The sequence below is a fragment of the Mauremys mutica genome, chromosome 15 (assembly GCF_020497125.1).
Source record: "Mauremys mutica isolate MM-2020 ecotype Southern chromosome 15, ASM2049712v1, whole genome shotgun sequence".
NCBI classification, from domain to species: domain Eukaryota; kingdom Metazoa; phylum Chordata; order Testudines; family Geoemydidae; genus Mauremys; species Mauremys mutica.
In genome coordinates this window covers 10,151,134-10,179,128 of record NC_059086.1, presented here as the reverse complement: position 1 = coordinate 10,179,128, position 27,995 = coordinate 10,151,134, and positions in this window count along the sequence as shown.

Genomic DNA, 27,995 nt, shown 5'->3' with positions numbered 1-27,995 from the left:
TGCCGGGGGATGAGGGCTCTGGCTGGGGCAGAGGATCAGGGTGCGGGGGGATGAGGGCTCTGGCTGGGGCAGAGGATTAGGGTGCGGGAGGATGAGGGCTCTGGCTGGGGATGAGGATTAGGGTGCGGGGGGATGAGGGCTCTGGCTGGGTCTGAGGATTAGGGTGCGGGGGGGGATGAGAGCTCTGGCTGGGGATGAGGATTAGGGTGCAGGGGGATGAGGGTTCTGGCTGGGGCTGATGATTAGGGTGCGGGGGGGATGAGGGCTCTGTCTGGGGATGAGGGTTTGGGGCTTTGGAGAGGCTCAGGGCTAGGGCAGGGTAAGGGCAGCCTGACTTGCCATTAGTGGAGGGCAGGCGCTAGGACCCTGGGGCAGCAGACAGCAGTTCTGCTGGTAGCCGCTCTACTCCAGCAGCACGAGCAGGCAGGGGAGAGGCACGCGCTGCTTTTTGTCAGGCAGGGACGCGGCACGGCGGGGGGGCGGGTGACACGCAGGCGGGGGCTGGGACCTGCCCCATAACACAATTTTTCTTTCCCCACATTACAGACAAGTGCTTACAGAGCAACTCATCCTGTTGTCTAGGTCGATTCGGTGTCTGTAATAGGCCTTCCTGGCCTCTGTGAGCTAAGTTAGTGAGTTTGTTTTGAACCCTACTAAGCTCCGCTGGGCCGTGCTCCTCCCCCGAATGTAACAAGCACTGTAGCTGTAGGGCAGTGTCCTTTTCAGGATCATGCCCCCCTTTATCTCGGTCCGCACACCCCTAGAGCCGGGGCTGGGACCAGGGCCCTGGCTCCCGGGGGGTGAGGGAAGGGACACAGACAGGGCCCTGGTTAAGGGGGCCAAGGCTGTGGGGTGGGAGTGGGGCCAGAACTGGAGCCAGGAATGAAGCCCCGTCTGAACCTGAGGCTGGGGACTGGGGCCAGGACTGCGAACCAGGCCGTGGCTGGGGTCGAGACCAGAGAAGAGCTGGGAGTGGAGCAGGGCTGGGTAGTATTTCCTCCCCTCCATTTGGGCTGTCCCGGGCCCCGCCATGCCCCTTTCCCCCTATGCACACATGGTCCTCCACGCCACCCCCAGGGAGGCATGACCCACAGTTTGGGGACCTCTGTTATAGGGGCAATTTTGCACTATTGCCCTTCCACAGGCATGGAAGCTGGAAGCTGTTCGAGATTACCCCTTCTTGCCCTCTGGAGGGTTATTGGCCAGTCACCTCACTCCACTCGATAGTCATCAGCTGAGCGGCACCACAGAATTGTTAGACTTAGAATGTCTCCATTCCCCAAACACAGCTTCCATGCGAAGGTCTCTCACTGAAGGATATTTTTCCCCATTACCTCAGAGAGGACTAGGTGAGATGAGGCAGCACCATCACACTTGACTTCGGGGCATTATAGTGAATGTTGTGACTGGCTGGTAACCAATATTTATTCCCTACCCTTGTTTCATTTTCTCCTTGCTGAGTCATGTTTTGCCATCCATCCTGCACCTTTCTTCCCAAAAGTCTCTGGGCCAGAGACAGGCAGGTCCAGCGAGAGAAATATGGAGCCTGGTACATTCATGTTCACTGGTGCCCCAAGCCTTTCCATCTAACTTTATTTACACAGAGGTTTTGGGTGGCCCTGATCTTGCAGCCCCCATACAGTTCTCCTCCATTAACTCCCTTCTTGTCAGTCCTGGCAAACAGCAAGAACGTTTTGTTAAACCAAAACAAACACGGGAGAAGAAACTGGATATAACCGGATGTAACCCTTCTGCCAGGAGTTGGCAGCAACAAAGGCTAGGTTCAGGGTTCCTCTTAACAATACAAAACAGAACTGGCTCAAGTCCCCACCTTGGGTGCCTCCAAGAGGCAATGCTTCCCCTCTCGTAAGCACTCAGTGGGGAAAGGAACCCAGCATTAATCTGGAAAACACCACAGCCACCATTCAAAAGCATGTGACCCATGAGCACACACTCCCTGCCCAGAGTACATTGGGCAGTGTCCTTTGCCTCAGTTTCTCACCTTGTGGTGTGAAAGTCTTACAAACAAATGTTACTTTAACACATCAGTTCCCTCTCCTTCTGCTGCACCCACCTCATAGTTCCTGCCCTTGCTCAGAGAGGACCCAGAGTTCAGAGGCAAATTCACATGAGTTCACCTCCAAATCTGGAGGCATCAAGCAACACCTCAGCTAATGTGCAACATTCAGCCAGCCTTGCTGCTAGTTCCTGCCATCATAGCCCCTGCTCCACCATTTGCTTCGCTGCCATTAGCCACTGGGCCATTGCTGCTCTGTCGCACCCTCGGCAAGGCTATGTCTTGAGGTCCCACCACTTAACTGAGCTCTCAGTGATTTCATCAGTTAGTGCAGAACCTCACTACTAGCACAGGATAGACAATCTCATTTACTGAAACACTGCCCCTGGGGACATCTAAGGCTCAGCACTTAAAAACGCAGTTATCAGTGATCTCAGCTCTAGCAATCATCAAACCAAACAAGGACTCTCAACCGAGCGTAATCACATGTGCTTTTAAACAGCAAGAAAAGAGAACTACAACAAAAAGCCACATCACTAGAAAAAATACTTGTCACCATTGTGGAGGCCAAGTATTAATTAATAAAGGTTTGAAGAGATCTTAATGTATGCTAGCTAATTAGCAGAAGTTAAGATGTTACCCTGTATCTGGTGCAGAGTGAATTGTGTGAAAAGTCGTTACGACCTTGTGAATTGCAGTCTTGTTTTCTGTTCTAGTATTGCAGACAAATAAGATAACGAATAGGCTTATGTATAAACAAATGCAAATGTTTACTTTTACTGTCTCCAGGTTTGCTAGCCACTGTCTGTTAAGAAGGTATAAAAATTACTATGATTGTTTACTAATTGAGAGAGATCCGTCCAGGACAAGGGGCAACCCAGTTCCTGACACTCTCTCCCTCTTGTGTTCACTAGAGTATTATAATAAAGTATTTTGATTTTGCTGCACCCAAACATAAAAGCGAGAACTGAGTTTTTCTTCGACAATTTGGGGGCTCGTCCGGGATGGCAACGCCCACGGACACACAGACGGCTGCTACGGATCGTTCCCCTTCGAACCCCATGGCGCCACAATAGAGGTAAGAGACCTTTTGAAATCTCTATTGGGGTATCGGAGGAGGACTGTCTGTGAGGGACGTCTGTTTCTGCTGGGCTCACGCCATCTGAACTTTTTGACTGTGCAGCAGGATCAAATGCAGAGTGGTATTGGGGAGAGGCCCCAATAAGGTTAGTTTATAGCAGTACTGGGAACTGCTGAGTTGGCCAACAGGTAATGCATAAGGTAATGCATTAGAATGCACCGGTGCTGAGGGGTTTTTACCGCCTCAAGAGGGGTTGTCATACCGCCTCATGGTATTGGTCCGGACCAGGTAACGATGCATCTTGGTTAAAAAAAAAAAAAAAGAAAAAATTTTAAAAGGTTAAAAAAAGGGTTAAATAGAGGAAAAGAGGCCTTGGTGTGTGTGTGTGTGTATACCTGTGTGAGTGTTTGTTACTGGAAGATGCCCAGATTGCCCTGTGAAGCGATTGCTAATGATCAGGAGTAGTCTAACGCAAGCCCAGTAACTAGTGGATCTTTAGGAGATCCGACCCACGGTGGGCTGACTCAGCTTGGCATAGTCCGGCGAGGAAGCTGCCTGGGTCTAGGAGTGTGTGAACCCATCTTCCCTCCCTTTCCCTTCTGTGTGGGCTACTGACAATCTGATCGTCTCCCTGGAAGCAATTAGAGTATGCGGCTTATCTCCCAGAGATTAGCCGACGCTCTTTGCTGAAAGGGGGTGTAAGAGGGTCGTAGTCTTTCTTGTGAGTCTCTCCTGTACGTGAGTGCCCTGTAGGGAGGGATTCTTAGATTCTGGTCCGCTAGCGCGGACAGGGACCCCCTCAGTTGGTGTGACTGGAAAATGGGGGGGGAACAGTCTAAACTTTCCACTTTACCCCCTAAGGGTACCCCAGCATATTACATGTACGTACATTATGGTCCTAAAACCTGCAGGTATTTAAATGATTGGAATCTGTACACGCGTGAAAATTCATTTAAACAATGCCCATTAGAAGGTACCTTTGAGTTAGATAAACTTACATACCTCAGAGAAACCCTTAAATCACATGCCTCTGCTGCACAGTGCGAGCAGTTTCTGTCTTGGTGGGAGGAAGCAACAAAGAGACTCCATGAGTCTCGGGTGCGGAGTCTGAAGGACTCCCAGGAGAAATTAAAAACTGAAGTACAGGATTTAAAACTTAAATGTCAGACATCCAAATGTCTTCCTGCTTCAGTGCAGCCCTCTGCTTCTCTTTATCCTCAATTAGTTAAACCTGAAAGTGAGGAGGAAACTACAAAAGATATAGTGGATTTTTTTTAGCAGCATTCCACAGCCGCAGCCCGTTCCCCCCACGGCCCCCCCTTCTCGGGCTGTGCAGGCAGTGGTTGTCTCGCCGCCGCAATTATCAACTGCACAAGTTGTTCATTCTCCTTCTTCGGAAGAATTATCTTCTTCCCTACTGACTGACACCAGTAGTCCGGTTAACCCTGCTTCTGCTGATAACCATGCCGGCTACTTTCTTAGAAGCACGACACAGGCACTCCAGGCTCCTTTAAGAGACTTGCCTGGAGCTGGAGCTATGGGGGGGTTAATTAAGGTACATGCCCTTTGGACACCTGGAGATCTTAGAAACTTGGTGAAAGAATTTCCTAAAATCAGGGAGGAGCCAGTAAAGTTTAGAGAAGAGCTCCAGACAGTGATTCAGTGCTATAATCCATCTTGGGCAGATATTAATCAACTTTTACGAGCTGTATTGCCCGCTGAAGTTCAGCAACGACTTAACAGACAGGCAGCTTGGCCTGATGCCGACCCTGGTATTGGGGATGCTTTGACAGAGGCTAGGAATCGTCTCTTGACCTCTATTTCAGAAGTTTGTCCTAAGAAAACAGATTGGACCAAGATTGCAAATTGTAAACAAAATAAGGGAGAATCCCCTGCTGATTATCTTGATCGACTGACAAAGGTCTTTGAACAGCATTCGGGAATTACTGATCCAGCTGATAATGCCAGGGAAGCGGTAGGAGCTGCTTTTGTTCAGGGACTCTTGCCAAAAGTTCAGCAACCATTGAGAACTATTTGTATTGGCTGGCAAACTAAACCCCTTTCAGAATTGGTGACAGTTGCAAATCATTGTACGGCTTGCATAGACCAGAAGAAAGAAACCAGTGAAACAAAACTTATGGCTTTACAGTTACAAACTTATCAGCACAGGGGTCGTGGGGGAATGAGAAGAGGACGGGGACGAGGTCGTGGGAGAGGTATGGGACGGGGTTCCTCATATCCTGCCCAGAATCCTGCCCCGACTGGGAGCACTGCATGCCACTTGTGTGGTCAGGAGGGACACTGGAGGAATGAGTGTCCAAATCGATTTGCTCAAAATCCTACTCAGTTCCCCAATCCTGAAGCGCCTGTATTCTCCCCACAAGGAACCCCTTACTAGGACAGCCTGAGGGAACGTAACTGCATCATGAATCCTTTAATTTCTATTAATCAAGAAGGCCCATTTGTTGATTGTAATATTGCTGGTAAATCTGTTACTTGTCTTGTAGACACTGGGGCTAGTAGATCTGCTCTGAGATCCTCGGAGTTTCCCTCTGTTCCTTTGTCCACTTTGTCTGTTAATGCTGTGGGCATTTCAAACTGTCCTGTTTCGCATCCTGTCACAGTACCCCTCGAAATTTTTCTTGGCCCTCTAGAAGATAAACCTCCCTTTCTACTCAGTTCTACTTCTCCTGTGAATTTGCTGGGAAGAGATCTGTTGTGTAAATTAGGTTGTACCATCTACTGTACACCAGATGGCGTATTCTTACGGGTTCCTGATGAGAATACAAACCTGGTGTTGGCCACACTCCATATATCCGAACCAGCTGCGTCGAAGTCTCCACTCAGCCCTGACCTTGTGCATTTGTTGTCACAAGTGCCCCCCCATCTCTGGTCTCGTCATGCAAATGAAGTGGGACAGATTAGAACAGCCGAGCTGGTTAAGATTCTTGTGGACCCTGCTAAGCTTTTGCCAAGGATTCCACAATACCCACTGCGTCCTGAAGCAGTGGCAGGCATAGCTCCGGTTATAGAATCTTTATTGCAACAGGGTATTATTGTTCCCACTATTAGTTCTTGTAATACTCCTATCTTTCCTGTAAAGAAGCCAGGAAGGAATACCTATCGGTTTGTTCAAGACCTTCGCGCTATTAATGCTGTGGTTTTGCCTTCTTTTCCAGTGGTTCCAAATCCAGCTACAATTCTTTCTTGTATTCCTCCGTCAGCCACTTATTTTTCTGTTGTAGATTTGTGTTCAGCTTTTTTTTCTATTCCAATTCACCCAGATAGTCAGTATTTGTTTGCCTTTACTTATAAAGGATGTCAGTATACCTGGACCAGGTTACCCCAAGGGTATACTGAATCTCCCTCCCTGTTTTCTCAGATCCTGAAGAAGGATCTGGATGATGTGGTTTTCCCTGGAAAATCAGTACTTATATAATATGTGGATGACCTTTTACTGGCGTCTTTCTCTTTTGACTCTTCTAAAACTGATACTCTGACTCTTTTAACTGCTTTAGCTGCCAAAGGTCACAAAGCATCCCAGGAAAAACTCCAACTGTGTCAACCCAAGGTTTATTATCTTGGTCATGATATTTCTCATGGCAAGCGTCATTTATCAGACTCTCGTGTTTCAGCTCTTTTAAATATGCCTAGGCCTAGTACTGTTTCTCAAATGCGTACTTTTCTGGGCATGACTGGATACTGCAGGCAGTGGATTTTGGGTTATGCAACAGTGATTAAACCCTTACAGGATCTGACTAAGTCTGGTACCCCTGAACCTCTTCCTTGGCCCCCAGAGGCTGAGAGCGCTTTTGTTGCTATTAAACAGAGCCTATCTACTGCTCCGGCCCTGGGACTTCCTGATTATACTAAACCATTTACTCTTTTCTGTCATGAGCGTAATGGGTTTGCTTTGGCTGTACTAACGCAACAGCACGGGGACAAACACCGTCCAATTGCCTACTACAGTACTGCCCTAGACGCTGTGGCAGTAGGATTTCCCCCTTGTTTACGGGCTGTAGCGGCCGCGGCCCTTTCTGTTCAGTTATCTGAATCTATTGTATTGGGTTCTCCTTTGAGTGTGTGTGTTCCGCATGCTGTGGCTGCACTCTTGTTGAAATCTAGGACGCAGCATTTATCCGCTTCTCATCTTATCAAATATGAGCTGGTTTTGCTATCTTCCTCTCATATTACTTTGGCTCGTTGCCCTGTTCTTAATCCAGCCTCTTTGTTGCCTGGGCCTGATGATGGAGACCCGCATGACTGTGTATTTGTAACGTCTGTTCTTACTCGTCCTAGAGATGATTTACTGGATGTGCCTTTGCAGAATCCTGATCTCCTTTACTTTGTGGATGGCTCGTGTTTGCGAGATTCTAAGGGTAAATTAGTTGCTGGTTATGCTGTCTGCACTACCTGTGCTGTTGTTGAAAGTGCTTTCCTTTCTTCAGTGTTTTCCTCTCAAGTAGCTGAACTTGTGGCTTTGACTCGAGCTTGTGTTCTGGCTCGAGATCAAACGGTCACTATCTATACGGATTCTCGTTATGCTTTTGGAGTGGTTCATGATTTTGGATTGCTTTGGAAATATAGAGGCTTCCTTACATCCACTGGTTCTCCTATTAAGAATGGTTTTTATGTTTCTGCTCTTTTGGATGCTCTTTTGTTGCCTAAAGCTATAGCTGTTGTTAAATGTACTGCTCACAAGACCCCTCATGATGAAGTTACCCGTGGAAATGCTCTAGCTGACTCTGCAGCTAGAACAGCGGCTCTTTCTGCACCTCAGGCAGCACATTCCTGTGTACTGATAGAGCAGCCTTCACTGGCCTCCCTTGACGATCTGGCTAAGATCCAGGAGGCAGCATCAAGAACTGAGAAGCACTCTTGGAGTGCTGCTGGCTCCATTTTACATTCTGATAATCTTTGGCGTGCCCCGGATGGTCGCCTGGTGGCACCAAAGATGTTATTGCCCTATCTTGCTCGCATATACCATGGGATGGCACACGTGAGCAAAGGGGGGATGGTTGCTGCAATTGCCCGAGATTGGTTTGCACCCATTTTCCCTTCTGTAGCACGTTCCTACTGTCAACACTGTGTGATTTGTCAACAACACAACATTGGTAAAGCTGTTAAAGCTAAGCAAGCAGCCCACCCTCCTCCTTGGGGACCTTTTGTAAATATTCAGATTGATTTTATTCAAATGTCTAAATGTTGTGGTTATGAATATGTATTGGTTTTAGTTGATGTATTTACCAATTGGGTTGAAGCTTTTCCCTGCAGGAAGGCAGATGCCAGGACTGTTGTGAAACTTCTGCTTAAGGATTTTGTACCACGTTTTGGCATCCCTGTGAGTATCAACAGTGATCGTGGAACTCACTTTACTGGACAGATTGTAAAGGAGTTATGTACAGCTTTGCAGATCCAACACAACCTTCACTGTCCTCATCACCCACAATCTGCTGGGACAGTGGAACGCCAGAACGGGATTTTAAAAAATAAACTGGCCAAGATTTGTGCTGAAACGAACTTGAAGTGGCCAGATGCCCTTCCATTGGCACTGATGAGTATAAGAGCCATTCCCAATCGAAAGACTGGACTCAGCCCTCATGAGATTTTGACAGGACGCCCAATGCGACTACCAACTGCACCCCCACTGACCTTAGCTCAGATGGACATTCATTTGATGGATGATATAATGCTTAAGTATTGTCAGGCACTAATGAAATGTGTTAAGTCTTTTTATACACAGGTGAAGGAAGCCTTACCGAAGGATCCTGTGCAACCTTGCCACTCATTGGAACCGGGAGACTGGGTCTACATAAAGGTCCATCAACGAAAGACTGCCCTGGCTCCACACTGGAAAGGCCCTTTCCAAGTCCTGTTGACTACCAACACTGCTGTGAAGTGTCAAGGACTACCTGCCTGGACCCATGCATCGCACTGCAAAAAGACCCCTCCACCTCGGGAGGCCACACCTACTGATGATCAACGTGCTCCTTCTTCTAGCCCTGCTGTACCTGCTGGACAGCGGAAGAAGAGGACAAGGTGACGTGCTAGAAACCTCTCCCTTGTCCTCTGACGGACCTACTGTGCCTTTGGATTTTTCTCTGTCACTGGCATGTAGCATCCCTACCTCCTGCTTAGCAAGTGCAGTTCAGTTGAGGTGACTGCCTGATTCAAGGCTGGATAAGTGTGGTTCTACTGCCCTTTACTCATGCAGTAAGAATAACAACTTGTCATTAGCCCTGCACTAGAGTGACCGATAACCCAACACCAGCCAAAATAGTCACCAGAGCAAAGCAGCCCCACCTGCTGAGCAGCTGGGCAGAGTGGGTGTATCTATGCAAACCCGGTCTGCTCCCGAAGGATTCCCCCGGCTCATCACTAGATGGCAGGGGAGAGCTCCCTCAGACCCTGCTGACACACATTGCAGTGAAGTGATAGATTTTCAAGGATGACAAAATATTTTCCCAGCAGTGTAACTGGATTCCCGTAACTGTGAAAAATCTCTTTCACTTTCAGTTTATCCTCTCTCGGACACAGAGGCTGCTCTGCTCAGATCAGGGATGTTCCTACAAATGTTTCCCAGGGTATGCACATGTATGGTGTGAGTAAGGGAGATCCCAGGCGTCATCACCAATCCCTATGGGGCCAGCTCTGCTTCAGTCACTGGGCCCCACACATCACCCCACTGAGTCCACAGTACTCTTAGCCCCTGCTGGGTAGCAGAGCAAGCTGGATGGGTCCATCCTGAGTGGCACTGCAACCTCCATGTGCCAGGTCACAATGCAACTTGGTTTGGGGGCCCCTCAAACAAGGATGTGGGGCAAACTGCCCCCTTTACCCCTGCCCCCCAGTGGCCCTGCTGCCAATAATATGTACTGTGCTTAACGTGCATACAGCTGAAAGCATTGTGGCTCATATGTGCAATGCACCATGTAGACTGAAACCAGAGGCTTGAATACGGCAATTATCTTTGAAAACTCATGGCGATCGGGTGAGGTCCCGGATGACAGGAAAAAGGCTAATGTAGTGCCCATCTTTAAAAAAAGGGAAGAAGGAGGATTCGGGGAACTACAGGCCAGTCAGTCTCACCTCAGTCCCTGGAAGAATCATGGACCAGGTCCTCAAGGAATCAATTCTGAAGCACTTAGAGGAGAGGAAAGTGATCAGGAACAGTCAGCATGGATTCATCAAGGGCAAGTCATGCCTGACTAACCTAATTGCCTTCTATGATGAGATAACCGGCTCTGTAGATGAGGGGAAAGCAGTTGATGTGCTATTCCTTGACTTTAACAAAGCTTTTGATACGGTCTCCCACAGTATTCTTGCCAGCAAGTTAAAGAAGTATGGGCTGGATGAAAGGACTATACGGTGGATAGAATGCTGGCTAGCTCGTCGGACTCAATGGGTATTGATCAATGGCTCCATGTTTAGTTGGCAGCCGGTTTCAAGTGGAGTGCCCCAAGGGTCGGTCCTGGGGCTGGTTTTGTTCAATATCATCATTAATGGTCTGGAGGATGGCGTGGACTGCACTGTCAGCAAGTTTGCAGATGACACCAAACTGGGAGGAGTAGTAGGTACACTGGAGGACAGGGATAGGACACAGAGAGACCTAGACAAATTAGAGGATTGGACCAAAAGAAACCTGATGAGGTTCAGGAAGGACAAGTGCAGAGTACTGCACTTAGGACGGAAGAATCCCATGCACTGTTACAGACTAGGGACCGAATGGCTGGACAGCAGTTCTGCAGAAAAGGACCTAGGGGTTACAGTGGACAAGAATCTGGATATGAGTCAACAGTGTGTCCTTGTTGCCAAGAAGGCTAACGGCATTTTGGGCTGTATAAGTAGAGGCATTGCCAGCAGATCAAGGGAGGTGATCATTCCCCTCTACTCGACATTGGTGAGGCCTCACCTGGAGTACTGTGTCCAGTTTTGGGCCCCACACTACAAGAAGGATGTGGAAAAATTGGAAAGAGTCCAGCAGAGGGCAATAAAAATGATTAGGGGGCTGGAGCACATGAGGAGAGGCTGAGGGAACTGGAATTGTTTAGTCTGCAGAAGAGAAGAATGAGGGGGGATTTGATAGCTGCTTTCAACTATCTGAAAGGGGGTTCCAAAGAGGATGGATCTAGACTGTTCTCAGTGGTACCTGATGACAGAACAAGGAGTAATGGTCTCAAGTTGCAGTGGGGAAGGTTTAGGTTGGATATTAGGAAAAACTTTTTCACTAGGAGGATGGTGAAGCACTGGAATGGGTTATCTAGGGAGGTGGTGGAATCTCCTTCCTTAGAGACCTTTAAGGTCAGGCTTGACAAAGCCCTGGATGGGATGATTTAGTTGGGGTTGGTCCTGCTTTGAGCAGGGGGTTGGACTAGAACCTCCTGAGGTCCCTTCCAACCCTGATATTCTATGATTCTATGCTGGGTGTTGCTGTGAGGAAGCAGCTGTTGGACATTCTGCCTGTCAGAGCCCAGGGCTGGGTTCACCTGCACTTCAGCACCATGGGGGCTGCACTGCATGTGGGATAACCCAGAGCTCAGCAGCTGCAGTACCCACCATGCCGTGGTCCAGTGTAGCGGGGAGGGTAAATTCCCCGAGAAGGCGGGAGAGCTGGCCTGGGTGGTGCTGGAGGGACTCGGGGTCAGGGGCACGTGAACAGGGGTGGCCAGGGGGCCAGGGCCCTCACACTTTTTACTGTCCATAAGGGGACCGGGGTGGGGAGGGGGAAGAGAGGAATGAATGGGGGGGCTCATGGTAAGGGGCAGTGCAAGGGTGAGGGACCAGGAGGAAGGGGCAGCATGGAGGCGGGGCCTTTGGGAGAAGGGGTGGCATGAAGGGGGGGCCTCAGGGGGAGGGGTGGTGTGGGGGCGGGGCCTCAGGGGAGAGGGCGGTGTGGGGGCGGGAGCTCAGGGAGAAGGGGCGACACAGGGGTTCGGGCGCCATCTTTAGGGACCTTCTGCCGTTCCTGCTAGGGGGCACCACAGATCCCCCATCACCGTGCAGTCTCATCTTGGCCATGCTTTGGTCTGTTGCTATCACAACTCTGTCCCCTCCCCAGGCAGTGTGGAAGCTCTTGGTTCAGATACACTCAGCTCCGCCTCCTGCCTTTCCTTTGGCTCCGTGTTACACTTCCTCTCAACAGTGGCTCTGTGGAGCCTGTCTATAGGGGTCCAGCCACCTCCCGCTGCCTCCCCTCTGTTGTACAGACAAAACTACACAGGATCTTTTCAGGGGACAAGACAAAGATGCCACATTTATTCTGATAACAATTTGATTTATGACCATTAACTTATATCTTAATCCTTATATACACACACACACACACATATCCATCAGATGTTCTGCAGCTGCTGCATAGTTACCAGTCCTGAAATAGATTGAGTTCATGGCTTGAGTTTGCGGCTTGGGTTCGTAGCTTGTGGTGGCTAACTGGCCAGGAAAGCCGGGCACAAGGACAAGCTGGGTCTCTGTTGGGCATGCACCGATGTCCTTCCATGTTGGGAGCAGAATGTTACCCTCCAAAGTCTTCCATCTCACACATCCTTTTTGTAGGCTTTAGTTTGAATCCAGAGTCTATAGGTCTTGCTGTGTCCCATTGCCTCTGGGTTTGGTGATTGATCACCATCAATTGCAGGCGTGACTTTCAGCCTCGGACCTGGCTTTGATCTTCCTTCTCTTGTACCTTTTCTTTTTAGGGTGGACTCTGCTTACTTTGTTAGGGCTCTTGTCTGCATCTTCAGCCGGTGGGGTTTGAACTCTATTTCATCAGGACAGGCTGGCGCTGGAGGTTGATTCCATCATCCATACATGCCTCATTCACACATCTAAACTAAACTAATAAGATTACAGCAGGGTTTGTAAAAATGAAGGTTGGAGGAAGCTTTTACAAAATTGAGTGAGCGTTTTAAAATGGGGTTTGAATTACAATATGGCAAACAGTGAACAGAAGTTACAATATAGACAAGTGTAGTGAATGGTGAACAGAAGTTACATTAATAAATTGAACAATTAAAAACAATTTCATTTATCAGTTCTACACCCCCCCACACACACCCCCAGGCACACTATGAGATGTCAGCCCATGGCTCAGTTCAACCTGGCTGTGATAAGCAGAAGGGTGAGGTTATATATAAGTTCCTTTCCCCCAGACAAAACTAAACACACTGACCCTGTAAACCTTGTAACACCATGGCAGTGTAACCCCAAGAACCCCTTTACGCCAGCTGGCAAAGGGCACAGTCAACACATCATTGTCAGAATATGTAGCCAAACTGTGTCTTGTAAAAACAATGAGGAGTCCTTGTAACACCTTAGAGACGAACAAATTTATTTGGGCATAAGCTTTCGTGGGCTAGAACCCACTTCATTAGATGCATGGAGTGGAAAATACAGTAGCCAGGTATAAATACACAGCACATGAAAAGATGAGAGTTGCCCCAAGGCTGACCACCTAGGTAGGCTGAACAGAGGTACGCTAAGTGCTGCATTAGGGGGACTGCGCTATGTGAATTGGGAATGCTTTGTTCCAGCTGGGCCTGACTGTTATAAAAAGGCAGTCAGCTGCGAAGCGAACAGCAGAGAGAGAAACAGAAGAAGTTTGCCTGGGAGTTCGCCTGGAGAGAGCCTACTGAGGCTCCCCTCTCGCAGGTTTCTCTGAGTAGCTTCTGCCACAAGTAAGGAAGCTCTTAGAAGGAAGAGACTATGGATGCTGAGCGATCTGCTGTTGTGACCTGCACAGGATGCGCCATGTTTGTCTTCCTTCCACAGGATAGAAGCGACTTTGTCTGTACAAAGTGCAAGCTGATCTCCATATTGGAAGAGAAGATTCAAGGTCTGGAGAAACGAATATCAACCCTGTGTTCCATAAAAGAAAATGAGGATTTCCTGGATAGACGTCAGGATCAGCTTCAGCGGGCACAATGTTCTGAAGATTCAGAGCAGGCTATGCAGCGGGGAAAGAAGGCCAGCGAGGATAATTGGGGGCATGTGACTTCCAGAAGAGGAAAGAGTACCAGAAACGTCCATGTACCAGAAACACAGAAATGTTCTCTCCGGAGGTACTAGTGCAGAGAGTGGAGTGGATGATACATCTGAGGGAACAGAGCAGAAGGAGACTCCACTGATTGGAAGGCATGAGATGCACCGTCCTAGGGATGAGGGTTCCACGACCACCACTCCCAAGAGGAGGAGGAGGAGGGTGGTGGTGGTCGGGGACTCTCTCCTCAGGGGGACTGAGTCATCTATCTGCCGCCCTGACCGGGAAAACCGAGAGGTGTGCTGCTTGACAGGGGCTAGGATTCATGATGTGACGGAGAGACTGCCAAGACTCATCAAGCCCTCAGATCGCTACCCCTTCCTGCTTCTCCACGTGGGCACCAATGATACTGCCAAGAATGACCTTGAGCGTATCACTGCAGACTACGTGGCTCTGGGAAGAAGGATAAAGGAGTTTGAGGCGCAAGTGGTGTTATCGTCTATCCTCCCTGTGGCAGGAAAAGGCCAGGGTAGAGACCGTCAAATCATGGAAATCAACGAATGGCTACGCAGATGGTGTCGGAGAGAAGGGTTTGGATTCTTTGACAATGGGATGGTCTTCCAAGAAGAAGGATTGCTAGGCAGAGACGGGCTCCACCTCACAAAGAGAGGGAAGAACATCTTTGCAAGCAGGCTGGCTAACCTAGTGAGGAGGGCTTTAAACTAGGTTCACCGGGGGGAAGGAGACCAAAGCCCCGAGGTAAGTGGGGAAGTGGGATATCGGGAGGAAGCACAAGTAGGTCAGTGCAAGAGGGGAGGGCTCCTGCCCCATTCTGGGACACCAGGACGATCAGTGAGTTATCTTACATGCCTATACACAAATGCAAGAAGCCTGGGGAACAAGCAAGGAGAACTAGAAGTCTTGGCACAGTCAAGGAATTATGATGTAATTGGAATAACAGAGACTTGGTGGGATAACTCACATGATTGGAGTACTGTCATGGATGGATATAAACTGTTCAGGAAGGATAGCCAGGGCAGAAAAGGTGGGGGAGTTGCGTTGTATGTAAGAGAGCAGTATGACTGCTCAGAGCTCCAGTATGAAACTGCAGAAAAACCTGACAGTCTCTGGATTAAATTTAGAAGTATGAACAACAAGGATAATGTCGTGGTGGGAGTCTGCTACAGACCACCAGACCAGGGGAATGAGGTGGACGAGGCTTTCTTCCGGCAACTAACAGAAGTTGCTAGATCACAGGCCTTGGTTCTCATGGGTGACTTTAATCACCCTGATATCTGCTGGGAGAACAATACAGCAGTGCACAGACAATCCAGGAAGTTTCTGGAAAGTGTAGGGGACAATTTCCTGGTGCAAGTGCTGGAGGAACCAACTAGGGGAAAAGCTCTTCTTGACCTGCTGCTCACAAACAGGGAAGAAATAGTAGAGGAAGCAATAGTGGATGGGAACCTGGGAGGCAGTGACCATGAGATGGCCGAGTTCAGGATCCTGACACAAGGAAGAAAGGAGAGCAGTAGAACAGAGACCCTGGACTTCAGAAAAGCAGACTTCGACTCCCTCAGGGAACTGATGGGCAAGGTCCCCTGGGAGAATAACATGACGGGGAAAGGAGTCGAGGAAAGCTGGCTGTATTTTAAAGAATCCTTATTGAGGTTGCAGGAACAAACCATCCCAATGTGTAGGAAGAAAAGTAAATATGGCAGGCGACCAGCTTGGCTTAACATCTTAAACACAAAAAAACAGCTTATAAGAAGTGGAAGATTGGACAAATAACCAGGGAGGAGTATAAAAGTATTGCTCAGGCATGCAGGAGTGAAATTAGGAAGGCCAAATCACACTTGGAGTTGCAGCTAGCCAGAGATGTTAGGAGTAACAAGAAGGGTTTCTTCAGGTATGTTAGCAACATGAAGAAAGTCAAGGAAAGTGTGGGCCCCTTGCTGAATGAGGGAGGCAACCTAGTGACAGAGGATGTGGAGAAAGCTAGTGTACTCAATGCTTTTTTTTGCCTCTGTCTTCACAGACAAGGTCAGCTCCCAGACAGCTGCACTCTGCAGCACAGTATGGGGAAGAGGTGACCAGCTCTCTGTTGAGAAAGAAGTAGTTCGGGACTATTTAGAAAAGCTGCACGAGCACAAGTCCATGGGGCCGGATGCACTGCATCCGAGGGTGCTAAAGGAGTTGGCCGATGAGATTGCAGAGCCATTGGCCATTATCTTTGAAAAATCATGGCGATCGGGGGAGGTCCCGGATGACTGGAAAAAAGCTAATGTAGGGCCAATCTTTAAAAAAGGGAAGAAGGAAGATCCAGGGAACTACAGGCCAGTCAGTCTCACCTCAGTCCCTGGAAAAATCATGGAACAGGTCCTCAAGGAATCAATTCTGAACCACTTAAAGGAGGGGAAAGTGATCAGGAACAGTCAGCATGGATTTACCAAGGGCAAGTCATGCCTGACTAACCTAATTGCCTTCTATGATGAGATAACCGGCTCTGTGGATGAGGGGAAAGCAGTGGATGTGCTATTTCTGGACTTTAGCAAAGCTTTTGATACAGTTTCCCACAGTATTCTTGCCAGCAAGTTAAAGAAGTCTGGGCTGGATGAATGGACGGTAAGGTGGATAGAAAACTGGCTAGATGGTCGGGCTCAATGGGTAGTGATCAATGGTTCCATGTCTAGCTGGCAGCCGGTATCAAGTGGAGTGCCCCAAGGATCGGTGCTGTGGCCGGTTTTGTTCAATATCTTCATTAACGATCTGGAGGATGGTGTGGACTGCACCCTTAGCAAGTTTGCAGATGACACTAAACTGGGAGGAGTGGTTGATAAGCTGGAGGGTAGGGATAGGATACAGAGGGACCTAGACAAATTAGAGGATTGGGCCAAAACAAATATGATGAGGTTCAACAAGGACAAGTGCAGAGTCCTGCACTTAGGACGGAAGAATCCCATGCACCGCTACAGACTAGGGACCGAATGGCTGGGCAGCAGTTCTGCAGAAAAGGACCTAGGGGTTACAGTGGACGAAAAGCTGAATATGAGTCAACAGTGTGCCCTTGTTGCCAAGAAGGCTAATGGCATTTTGGGTTGTATAAGTAGGGGCATTTCCAGCAGATCGAGGGATGTGATCATTCTCCTCTATTCAGCACTGGTGAGGCCTCATTTGGAGTACTGTGTCCAGTTTTGGGCCCCACACTACAAGAAGAATGTGGATAAATTGGAGAGAGTCCAGCGGAGGGCAACAAAAATGATTAGGGGGCTGGAGCACATGACTTATTAGGAGAGGCTGAGGGAACTGGGATTGTTTAGTCTGCAGAAGAGAAGAATGAGTGGGGATTTGATAGCTGCTTTCAACTACCTGAAAGGGGGTTCCAAAGAGGATGGATCTAGACTGTTCTCAGTGGTAGGAGATGACAGAACAAGGAGTAATGGTCTCAAGTTGCAGAGGGGGAGGTTTAGGTTGGACATTAGGAAAAACTTTTTCACTAGTAGGGTGGTGAAGAACTGGAATGGGTTACCTAGGGAGGTGGTGGAATCTCCTTCCTTAGAGGGTTTTAAGGTGAGGCTTGACAAAGCCCTGGCTGGGATGATTTAGTTGGGTTTGGTCTTGCTTTGAGCAGGAGGTTGGACTAGATGACCTCCTGAGGTCCCTTCCAACCCTGAGATTCAATGATTCTATTATACTCGTGCAAAGGAGATCTCCTGAAGTCCTTTACCACAGCTCACCACTAGATGTCAGGGGAGAGCTTGTTCAGACTCTGCTTACACTAGAAATACAGGAGAAGAACAACAGCAGAATCCAAACATGTGTACTAACCAATCCACAGTGCTGCGGGTTTGCCTTAAGGTGAGATAGGCATTAAGGTTGTCATCGTCCTGCCATTGTGAGGTTGCCCCAGAAGTTGAGGTTTGTTTCCTTTTTATGCCCCTATTCCTTACACCCACCTATTTCAGAGACCATTTTTAATTAAATCTTGGCCTCTTGGCCGCATGTGTCATTCCTGCTGCCCATTTGGGGTTACAGTTATTGTTGTATGCAGGGGTAGTCAATAGGAGGACTGCAGGCCAAATCTGGACCTCCAGACGCTTTTGAATGGACCCAAAATCTTTTTATTTTATTATTATTATTGTTGTTGTATTTTCTCTGGAGTCTGGACTTTGACTATACCTTGACCAAGAAATGTGGACCTTGACAAAAAATAATTGATTACTCCTGGTCTAGACAGTCTATCACAAGTTATATATTGTTAAATCTGGTAAGCCAAGGTTACTTACTAACCTTGGCATAATGTGGCCTTGTGCTAGCTATTTCTACTGCTAGCTAAATACTAGCCATCAGGCCCACTGCAAAGCCTATTTTAAAACAATCGTTACATTTCTTTCCTGACTCCTGCTTGCATTTATTGCTTTAATTTCATTTATGCTAATTGAGCAAGCATCTTAACACTTTCTAAGATATAAATGACCACCTGAACTCAGGACAGGGGACAAAGGTTAACACAACACAATAGGTTTCCTTGGGCAAGTTGTGTTCAACACCGAATACAAAACGGAGCTTGTCATTTGATACAGATACAGCCTACCCCGCCACAGGCAACATTTGGGGATGTATCATCTTCCCGGTGGAACATCTTGCTGCTGGGGATATAAGATTTCTGTGAGCTTATTACCTTAAGTCTCTGCCATAAAGAGGAGTTGGTAGAAAAGTCAGCGGCTTTCCCAGCATGCATTGCTCCTATTATGTTTGAGTAGAGCTGGGTTGAAGTGAGAATCCAGCTGCAGGAGAGAAACTCAGACAGCCCATGGAGTCCGCGGCAATACGTTTGGGCTGATCGCTGGGCCAGCCCTCCAGCTGATGTAAATTGGCCCATTGACTCCAATAGAGCAGGACTAGGGGGAGGGATAGCTCAGTGATTTAAGCATTGGTCTGCTAAACCCAGGGTTATGAGTTCAATCCTTAAGGGGGCCACTTAGGAATCAGGGCAGGAAATTGGTCTTGCTAATGAAGGCAAGGGGCTGGACTCAATGACCTTTCAAGGTCAGTTCTAGGAGATTGGTATATCTCCTATTATTATTTTATTACTGCAGCTGGGGATCCGGCCCTTTGACTACAATGGAGCTATGGCCAATGGATATCAGTGGTGACCTGGACCCTCTGTATTTATGTGAACAAAATAATTAATTCTGTTCTTTATTTAGAAGTGACTTTCCTCAGGACAGTTTTTAGTATTATGAAGTTTTATTAGATTTCACAGCAACCAGAATGTACATGCATTTGTCCAGGACAGACACAAGGGTACAGTCCATGCACCCAGGGACTTAGCATTTTCCTAGAGACATGACAGGTGATATGGGAGGAAAGGGCAGGGGCCAACCAACATTGCTACGGACAGCAGAAATATCAAACTTTGCCCCTCCTTAACCCCATCTCGGCTGCTATTTCCAGTGTGGTTCTGTCCCTCTAGCTGATGTAGGTCTCTGGTGCATTGCAGGGGTTTAGCTGGTGTAGGTCTCAGGCTGTCTGGATGGTGCATTGCGGGGGTTTAGCTTATGTAGGACTCAGGCTGTGGGGATGGTGCATTGCGGGTCCTGGATTCTGCATGAAGAGCATTCCAAGGCAGGGTGGTGTCTCCCTCTCATTTGGGATTTCTGAGACAGGAACACCCATTTTCAGGCATGTTACTGGGTTAGCTTTTGAGAGAAGCGGTGGGGTAGAGAAGATGTCTGCTGGGAGCAAGGTGGCTGTAGAGTGTAGCCGGGAGGAGAACCTCTCTCTTCAATTAATACTCTAAGGGCAGCTTTGCTGTGATTGGACATAGTGGCAGAAATCTGAAAGCTATGTAAGGTAACAACAAGGGCAGTTGTGTTTCTCCCAAGTTGGTCCTTTTGATAGGTTCTGGACAGAGGCGTGTGGCCACAGATTGTGTGGTAGAGATTCTCCAATTCCCTACAGCTCATTCTGCCTTCGCGGATTTCCAGTGCATATTGGAGGCGGTGCACGTTGTTGTCAAAAGGGTTGGAGAACATGAGGATAAATGAGAACCTGGGCAATTCATACGCGAAAGCCCCTGCAACTCCCCAGGCGCTGAGGTTCCTTTTCACAAACACACAGGTCTCCTTGCAGCCAGGGCTGATGGCTGGTGCAGGGGGTATGAAGGTGTGACCGCTGTAACAGAAAAAGCTGTGGGGAGACAAGAATTCTGTTTGTGACAGTGCGTCCTCAGCAGGAGGTTATTAGAATCAACCATGAGTTATTTTTGAGATCTGTCAGTTAGCCAGCTCTTAGTCCATTTATGTGTTTTAGTGATATTGTATACGGCTGATGTGTTAATTTAGCTCATAATTTGTCTAATTTTGGGGAGTTAGGCACCACACACAGGAAATCTGAAGCACCATATATATATATATATATATATATATATATATATATATATTACTGGTTGGGATTGTCCTCTGTTTGCCTATAATGCCTGCTGTTGTTTGTCTCTTCTGTATTCAGGGAAACAGGACTTTGTAGATTTATTGTGAACAAACAAGGTCACAGCTGATGAGTGAGGGGGTTTGGGATCCACCTGAAGGGGCAGCTGGAAAAAGCTGTTAGAGGAGGAGAAGAATCGAGATGGTGAGCTAGCAGATACACCGGAACTGGGGTAGGTGGAAGGTGACAATATAAAAGAAGAACAGGAGAATAGAAGTAGGGGACAGGGAAGTGAGAAGGAGGAAAGAAGGTAAATAGGAAAGGTTTTAGGTCAGGAGAAGCCGGGGGTGGGGGGGGAGAGGGCGGAAGAGACCTAGGTACGTGAGCAGGTTCTATTAGAGGAGGGAAGTAAGGGAAATAAAATCTACAGACGTACCAGAGAATGAATATCACGGGGAACAACCTGAAAGAAATTTAATTCATGAAAAAGGGAATTGATGAAAAAGCTGTGTGAAATGAAACCAGATCCTGAAAACAGGACATGAAAGACCCACGGCACAACGGCCATACAGCAGTGGTTCTCAAACAAGGGTACGTGTACCCTGGGTTACGCAGAAGTCTTCCAGGGGGTACATCTAGCTATTTGCCTAGTTGTACAACAGGCTACATAAAAAGCACCAGCGAAGTCAGTACAAACTAAAATTTCATACACACAATGACTTGTTTATACTGCTCTATATACTATACACTGAAATGTAACTACAATATTTATATTTTATTTTATAATTATATGGTAAAAAGGAGAAAATCAGCCCGTTAGAAACAGGTGTAATGGACAAACTCCAAACCTGGGAGCGCGGAGGGCCACTGTACTTTTGTTGGTTATCTTGACTCCCACACATCTGGAATGCGTCACACCTCTAAGAATCTCTTCAATGTCTTTGCCCCTTTCCATCTCGGAAGATAGCAGCAGCTCTGAGGAAAATAATTTATCGAGCAGATAGTCAGTGAGCGCCAGCTGAGCCTTTTGCAAAGCACGTCTGAGTGGACCAGAGTAATGAATGCTCACATACCATGTGTGCTAATGAGAGGTACAGGACGGCCCTGTGCAATGACATCTCCACGCGGTATCCTGCTCCCATCTGTTCCTGCTGTGGAGAGCCCCGTTTGGCCAGGAATCTAGCACAGAGTCAGAGCTCCTCAGCTTTCACAAGGTATGAAAAGTGCTCCGGTGAAGCATATTAGCAAACAGGTTTAACAGGTTAGCTGCACTGCACAAGAATAGGGAGAGCACTGCTGGGGCATTCACTGTGTTCTGCGTTCCAGAGCCCAACCGGAGCAGCAGGGTGTATGTGACAGGCTTGGCCTATTGCATATAATTAGCAAACCCAGTTATTTGGGGCCCACCATGACTGTGTCGTTCCCTTGCACTAAAGAGCAAAAGACACAAGAATTGATGATGGGGATGTGATCCTAATCCAGGAACACGGGGGAAGTACATACGCCTCTGGGATGAAACTGCAGCCTGCAGCCCCTGGACTCTGAGGGACATACTCAGCTAGGGGAAAACAAGGCTGTTTGGGGAAAATTAGATCATTTCCAAGCTCAGCAGAGGCCAGGCCCACTCAACTTGAGAGGCTGGAAGTGTCTAGAATGGCTCATGGGATCAGTGATGAAAACACGGTGGTTATTATACTGAGTGTTAAAGGCATTAAAACCTCTAACTTGCTGTGGAGCCCGAGAGCTCCCCCCTCCCCCCTTGAACCAGCAGACAAAACATTCATCGAAATTCTGGAAATTCTATCAAGTCGCCTCTCCCCAAAGCCACTGGGAGCTGCAGAGAATTTTTGCTTTTATACATGGAGTCAAAAAGAAAATGAAATAATTCCTGAATTTGTAGCTGAACCAAGGAAATTAACAGAGCATTGCGAGTGTGGAGAAGGTTTAAATGATGGCTTATGAGACCGTAGGGTTGCCAATTTTGATTGGATGTATTCCTAGAGCTTTCATCTCATGACATAATCTTTAATTAATCTTTAACTCCTGGCAACTCCAAGACAATCCTGGAGGGTTGGGAACCCTAAGAGACCAGAGTGCAGCATGGAAAATGAAGCAACCCAAGAATAATTATTGACCAAGGCTGATTTGACCCTAAAATGCACACTGGAAATTGATGCATCAATGGAGGCAGCTACTAAAGATGCCAGGAAGCGGCAACAGCATCATGTTGTACAACAAATAAAGCAGGCGCTTAAGAAGAAAGCACAACATGGCGAACACTCAAAGACTGTGTTTTCCTTGTAGCAAACAGTCTCATGATGCAAACAACTGTTGGTTCAAGGTCACATGCTGTGGAAACTGCAACTCACTGGGGCAGACACTACAAATGTGGAGGATAGTGCAAAATGCACAATCCCTTTCTCATGAAGGCACTCCAGAGAATTTTAGATTGATCAGTGTCATATGTGTCGTCCACACAGAATGCTGTAGCATCTACAGCTGGCTGGCAAGTTTATGTCAAACTAGTGTTCTCTAAGAAAGTGCCATTTGGACAAAACCAACATTTTGCACAAACTCATTTAGATTTTGATTACATTTCATTTTGAAAAAAAAAATTGGGAAAAAAATTCAAAACACCCCGTTTCAACATTTTCATAATTAACCGTTTTGATTTTTCCTTGTAAAATGACTTTTCCTTTCTACATTTATTTCATTTTATATTTAAAAAGTTTTTTAAAAGATCAAAACTGAAATGAAAGGTTTTGAATTTATCAAAATGAAACATTTTGATTGATCCAAATTCTGAATGTTATTTTCAGAATTTCATTTAGAAAAAAATGTTTTAAATGTTGCCCCAATTCACAACAAGGATTTTTTTGTTTTGTTTTGTTTTGAAATCTCAACATTTTTTCTTAGGATGTAAAATCAATTTTCTGACCAGCCCCAGCAGCCTCTGTTTCAATCTGTTTAATTTAGAAGACAATTAAAAAGTGTTATTTGGATTCCCTTGCAAGCAGAAGGAGAAAGACTGAGAATAGCTCTTAACAGACACGCTGCTGGGTCTGTGCTCTCCAAGCAGGATGATCAGAGATGATTTAAGGAGGTGAAGTTGTACACCACAGCTCACTGTTGCTAAAAACACACATGGAGAACTCATGCTACTACAGTGGAGGTAACCCGGGACTGTACACGACATCTGCTAAACCTCCCTGTCGTGACGTGAGCCGTTCCTGCATCCCTTGGGAGAGGGTGACTCAGAGACCTTCACATGGCCTGGCGAAGCCTCACATTCTGGCAGGCTTCCAAAACGTAACTGATGAACTCCAGCCCCAAACAAATCCCCACGGTTAACCCAGGTTTGATTTTCTTCTGAAAGAGCCAGTTAGTGATGCCACCAGCCCAGTTTTCACCTGGACAGTTCTGGGTTTGGCTTGTGTGTCCGGGGCCACTTAACAAGCCCTGACATCTGTTTTTTTATCTGGGTGGAAAGAGGCGGAGTAAGGGTGGGGCCTTAGGGGAAGAGGTGGAGCAGGAGTCCCGTTACCAGCCAATAGGAAGGTGGCAACCCTAGAGCTGGTTGGCCCAGTACCTGCAGTTTCAATTTCAGCTGTATTAGGACTCTGCACTCACTCTGCAGCCCACTGTGCTCCTAGGGAGAGGCAGGGTATGGGGGGCAGGGATGTGGGGGGCAGGGGTGAGCGGGTGTTAGGGGGAGGTCTGGGGATGGCAGGGCAGGAGGTGTTGGGGGAGGTCTGGGGATGTGGGGTGTAGGGGTGAGTGGGTATTAGGGGGAGGTCTGGGGATGTGGGGGGAAGGGGTGAGTGGGTGTTAGGGGGAGGTCTGGGGATGCGGGGGGCAGGGGTGAGTGGGTGTTAGGGGGAGGTCTAGTAATGTGGGAGGCAGGGGGTGAGCGGGTATTAGGGGGAGGTCTGGGGATGGGGGGCAGGGAGCAGGGGGGTGTTAGGGGGAGGTCTGGGGATGAGGGGCAGGGGGTGAGTGGGTGTTAGGGGGAGGTCTGGGGATGGGGGGCAGGGGGTGAGTGGGTGTTAGGGGCAGGTCTGGGGATGGGGGGCAGGGGGTGAGTGGGTGTTAGGGGAAGGTCTGGGGATGGGGGGCAGAGGGTGTTAAGGGAAGGGCCAGGGATGTGAGGATAGGTCTGGCTGGGGGTACCTGGGGGTGCTAAAGGGAGCCCCATTTGATACTCTCCTGTACATCACCCACCCCTGGCCTGGGGTGTAATCCTGGCCCAGTGCAGTCACAGTGAGTTGTGGCTCTGGTCGCAATGGGCCCAGGAGTTCAGCCCATCTGGGAAAAGCTGCTCCATGGACGGCAGTGCTCAGACACACAGACTGCTCCCTGCGCTTGCCTGGTTACCAGTCCCCTGGGGGCAGCCGGGGGGCCCGGTGGAAAGCCGCACACAGAGAAGGGCACATTATAAGAACCCCAGAGAATGTGAGCAGTGGGGTTGGTCTCTGGGAGAGGTTACTGGGGACTTCACATCGGCCATTCAAGCTGCTCTTACAGGCTTGTTACTGGGCCTCATTTGGAGCCTAAAATCAGTCATGGGAGTGGGGATTTTAGCCCTGCTTTAAGTGGAACAATAAGGATGGAGTTGCCAGCAGCACCTCCGTAGGACAGAGCCTAGCTACTGTGGTTTGCCCCCTCTTGGTGTCGCAATAAGAAAACAACTTACTCTAGATCCAGATCGGGTTCTCTGAGCCTGCGCTGTGTGCACACGTGCCAGAATGGCGTGCAATGTGAATTACAGCCCAGAGCCACTTCGCTGCTAGCTGGTGCCAGGCGCACCCCCATGTGCTGTCTGCTCTGCTGGGCTGGGGGGATCCCTTGGGGATTGGAGAGTCGGCGCAGGGGAGTTCTCAGCTCTGAGTGGGGGTCGGATCTGACACTTCTCCATGCTTGGGTTAAATAGGTGTCAACAGAAAGTCTGGATAAAACCCCCACTACTGCCAGGAACAGTGGGACAGGCAGCCTGCGTTTCCCTATCTCAGTAAAAAAGGGAAGGGGGGGGGGGTGCAGGGCAGCAGGGGCTCCTGTAAACATCATCCAGAAGCACCATCACACAAAGCAAGGGGTGCACCCCAATTTCCTGTTTGAGACACAAGAAGCTACAAAGGGGGGACTGAATGAGGCCCCCATTGCCGGGCTGTTTCCTGGCCCCTCTGCCCTGGGAAGGCAGGTGTTAAAGATGCCTGCTGTGCCAGACTGCAGAGATGTGCAGCCAGTGGGAGGTTAGGGGGCCCTTCTAGCCTAACTGAGAGCCTGGCACCTGGGTGACCCACACGAGAGCTGAGAGGTGGCTGGCACGGTGCCGTACGTGCCCAGCACTGCACTGCCTTTTATTATGGAGCGCTCGGGCCGCTCATGGACAGTACCTTGCCCCAGGGAGGGCTTGCCTGCCGTAGCACCAGGCCCTGGAAGTGTCACCCTGCTGGAGCTCCGGTAATAGGTGTTCCCGTCTGCACTGAGTTACACCAGGTATCGTTTCAGTCACCTTGGCCCCTCCAGGTCCTGTCCTGGCAGGACCCAATTTGCTAGTGAGGACAAGGTTCAGTTGCAGCCATTGTGTGCTGCTGGCCCTTGAGTGTGGACCCAGAGCCAGCAGGCCTGGCTGTGTGTGGAGTAGGTGGCAGGAGGTGTCCCCACCACCGCCGTTGCTTGTGCAGGTGTGCTTGCTGCACTCACACGTTCATGTGCCGGTGTACCCACTGTGTGGGGTGCTCCCAGGAGCAATGTGGGGCGTGAGAGGATAAATGCCTACTACTGCTACAGCTAAGGGACTGCCTCCTTCAGTTCCAGCTGTAGATGTCTGGGGGTTGGTAGAGCAGGGCCTGGCTTCAAATCCTGCTAGTGCTGAGGGAATGTAGATGGGGCTGTGGGATCCTTGCCCTGTTCTCAGGGTTGAAATAGAAATATGGAGATAGGTATATCTCATAGAGCTGGAAGGGACCCCGAAAGGTCATCGAGTCCAGCCCCTGCCTTCACTAGCAGGACCAAGTGCTGATTTTGCCCCAGATCCCTAAGTGGCCCCCTCAAGGATTGAATTCACAACCCTGAGTTTAGCAGGCCAATGCTCAAACCACTGAGCTTAGGAGACGTGGAGCCAGTTCCTCAAATGGCCAGTCCTCCTGCAGGGACAGCATGGATCAGCCCCCTTTCCTGCACCCATTTAACTTATGCCTACAGGGTGCTGGGAGGGGAGTCCCCTGGTTAATGCCCTAGCAGCCTTGTCCCATGTGGGGCTGTGAGAGCTGATCCATCTGCCTCTCCAGGCCTTCTGAGGAGACCTCAGGGAACCCAACTCAGGCCCTTTCCTGGCCTTAGCTCCCCCCAGGGCACACAGTGTGCCCCCCACTCCGCATGCAGCTGAGGAGGCAGGTGCCCTTTATCTGCTCCCTTCCCCCCCCCAGCCGCAGTACCCCTTTCTCTGCTCAGGTGGGGTGTGTTCCTGTAGCGAAGGCTGCTCAGAGAGACCCCCCAGTGGAGAAAGTGCAAGGATGTGTGAGATGGGACCAGCGGAGCCATGTGTGCAGTAGCGGAAAGGTTTACAGCCTCCCACCCCAGGGGAGCAGGGTGTGGGGTGAGCCAGGTTCTCCTGGGGCTGCTGATTGCACCCCTCAGCCAGCAGTTCTCTCCATGGCTGTGTTTTGGGGCTCAGTAGAGGGAGGGTTGCTGCTAGCGTGGGAAGAGCCTGGAGGGCAGTCCAGAACGTCCCCTCCCTAATTCAAAGGGCTGTAGCTGAGGTGAAGGCGCTCTGACACGCAGCTCCAGCATGGTGGGGGCGGGGGGGTCGTGCTTCCGGTGCTGTGCCTGTGAGGAGATGGCTGTTTGCTCTGCCTGCCCCCCCCAGCAGCAGGGAACCTCGCTGCCCTTGAGTCGTGCCATGCAGCAGGGAGCTCAGCGGAGCAGACACAGTATCACGTTCGTTACAATGGTGCCCAGGGCTCTGTCGTGCTGGGCACTGTATGGACTAAGGGAGAGGCCAGGTGTGCCCTGCCAGCCTGCTGCAAGCTACCCTGCGAGAGCCAGTTGCTGGGGTGAGGGGCAGCGAGCAGAGGCAGGGGCAGCAGCCTGGTGGGTTCCCCAGCAAGGGGCACTGCCCCCATGGGGTTGGTGCCACGTAATGGGCAGCCGAGGGGTGGATGAATGCTAGGAGGTACAGGTCGGTGAGCTGGGCCCAACTAGAACCTGCTGCTGGGAGGAATAACTTGCCCTATTGCTAGTGATGGGATGTTCTGTTGCACGCGCACACACCCCTCCAGCCTCTGTGGGGTGCATAGGGGATGTGACCTGGCAGGGGAAGTGGCAGCACTGAGCTCTGCCCCTGGGAGCGGCGGGTAGAGCAATTCACCCACACGGTGCCCAGGGGGTTCACCTGACAGCTGCAGCCTGTCGCTGGGTGCTGCGTCCTTGTGCTGTGGTGGCCGTGCCCCGCACTGTGTTAGGCAGTGAGGTGTGGCCCATGGTCTGAGGGC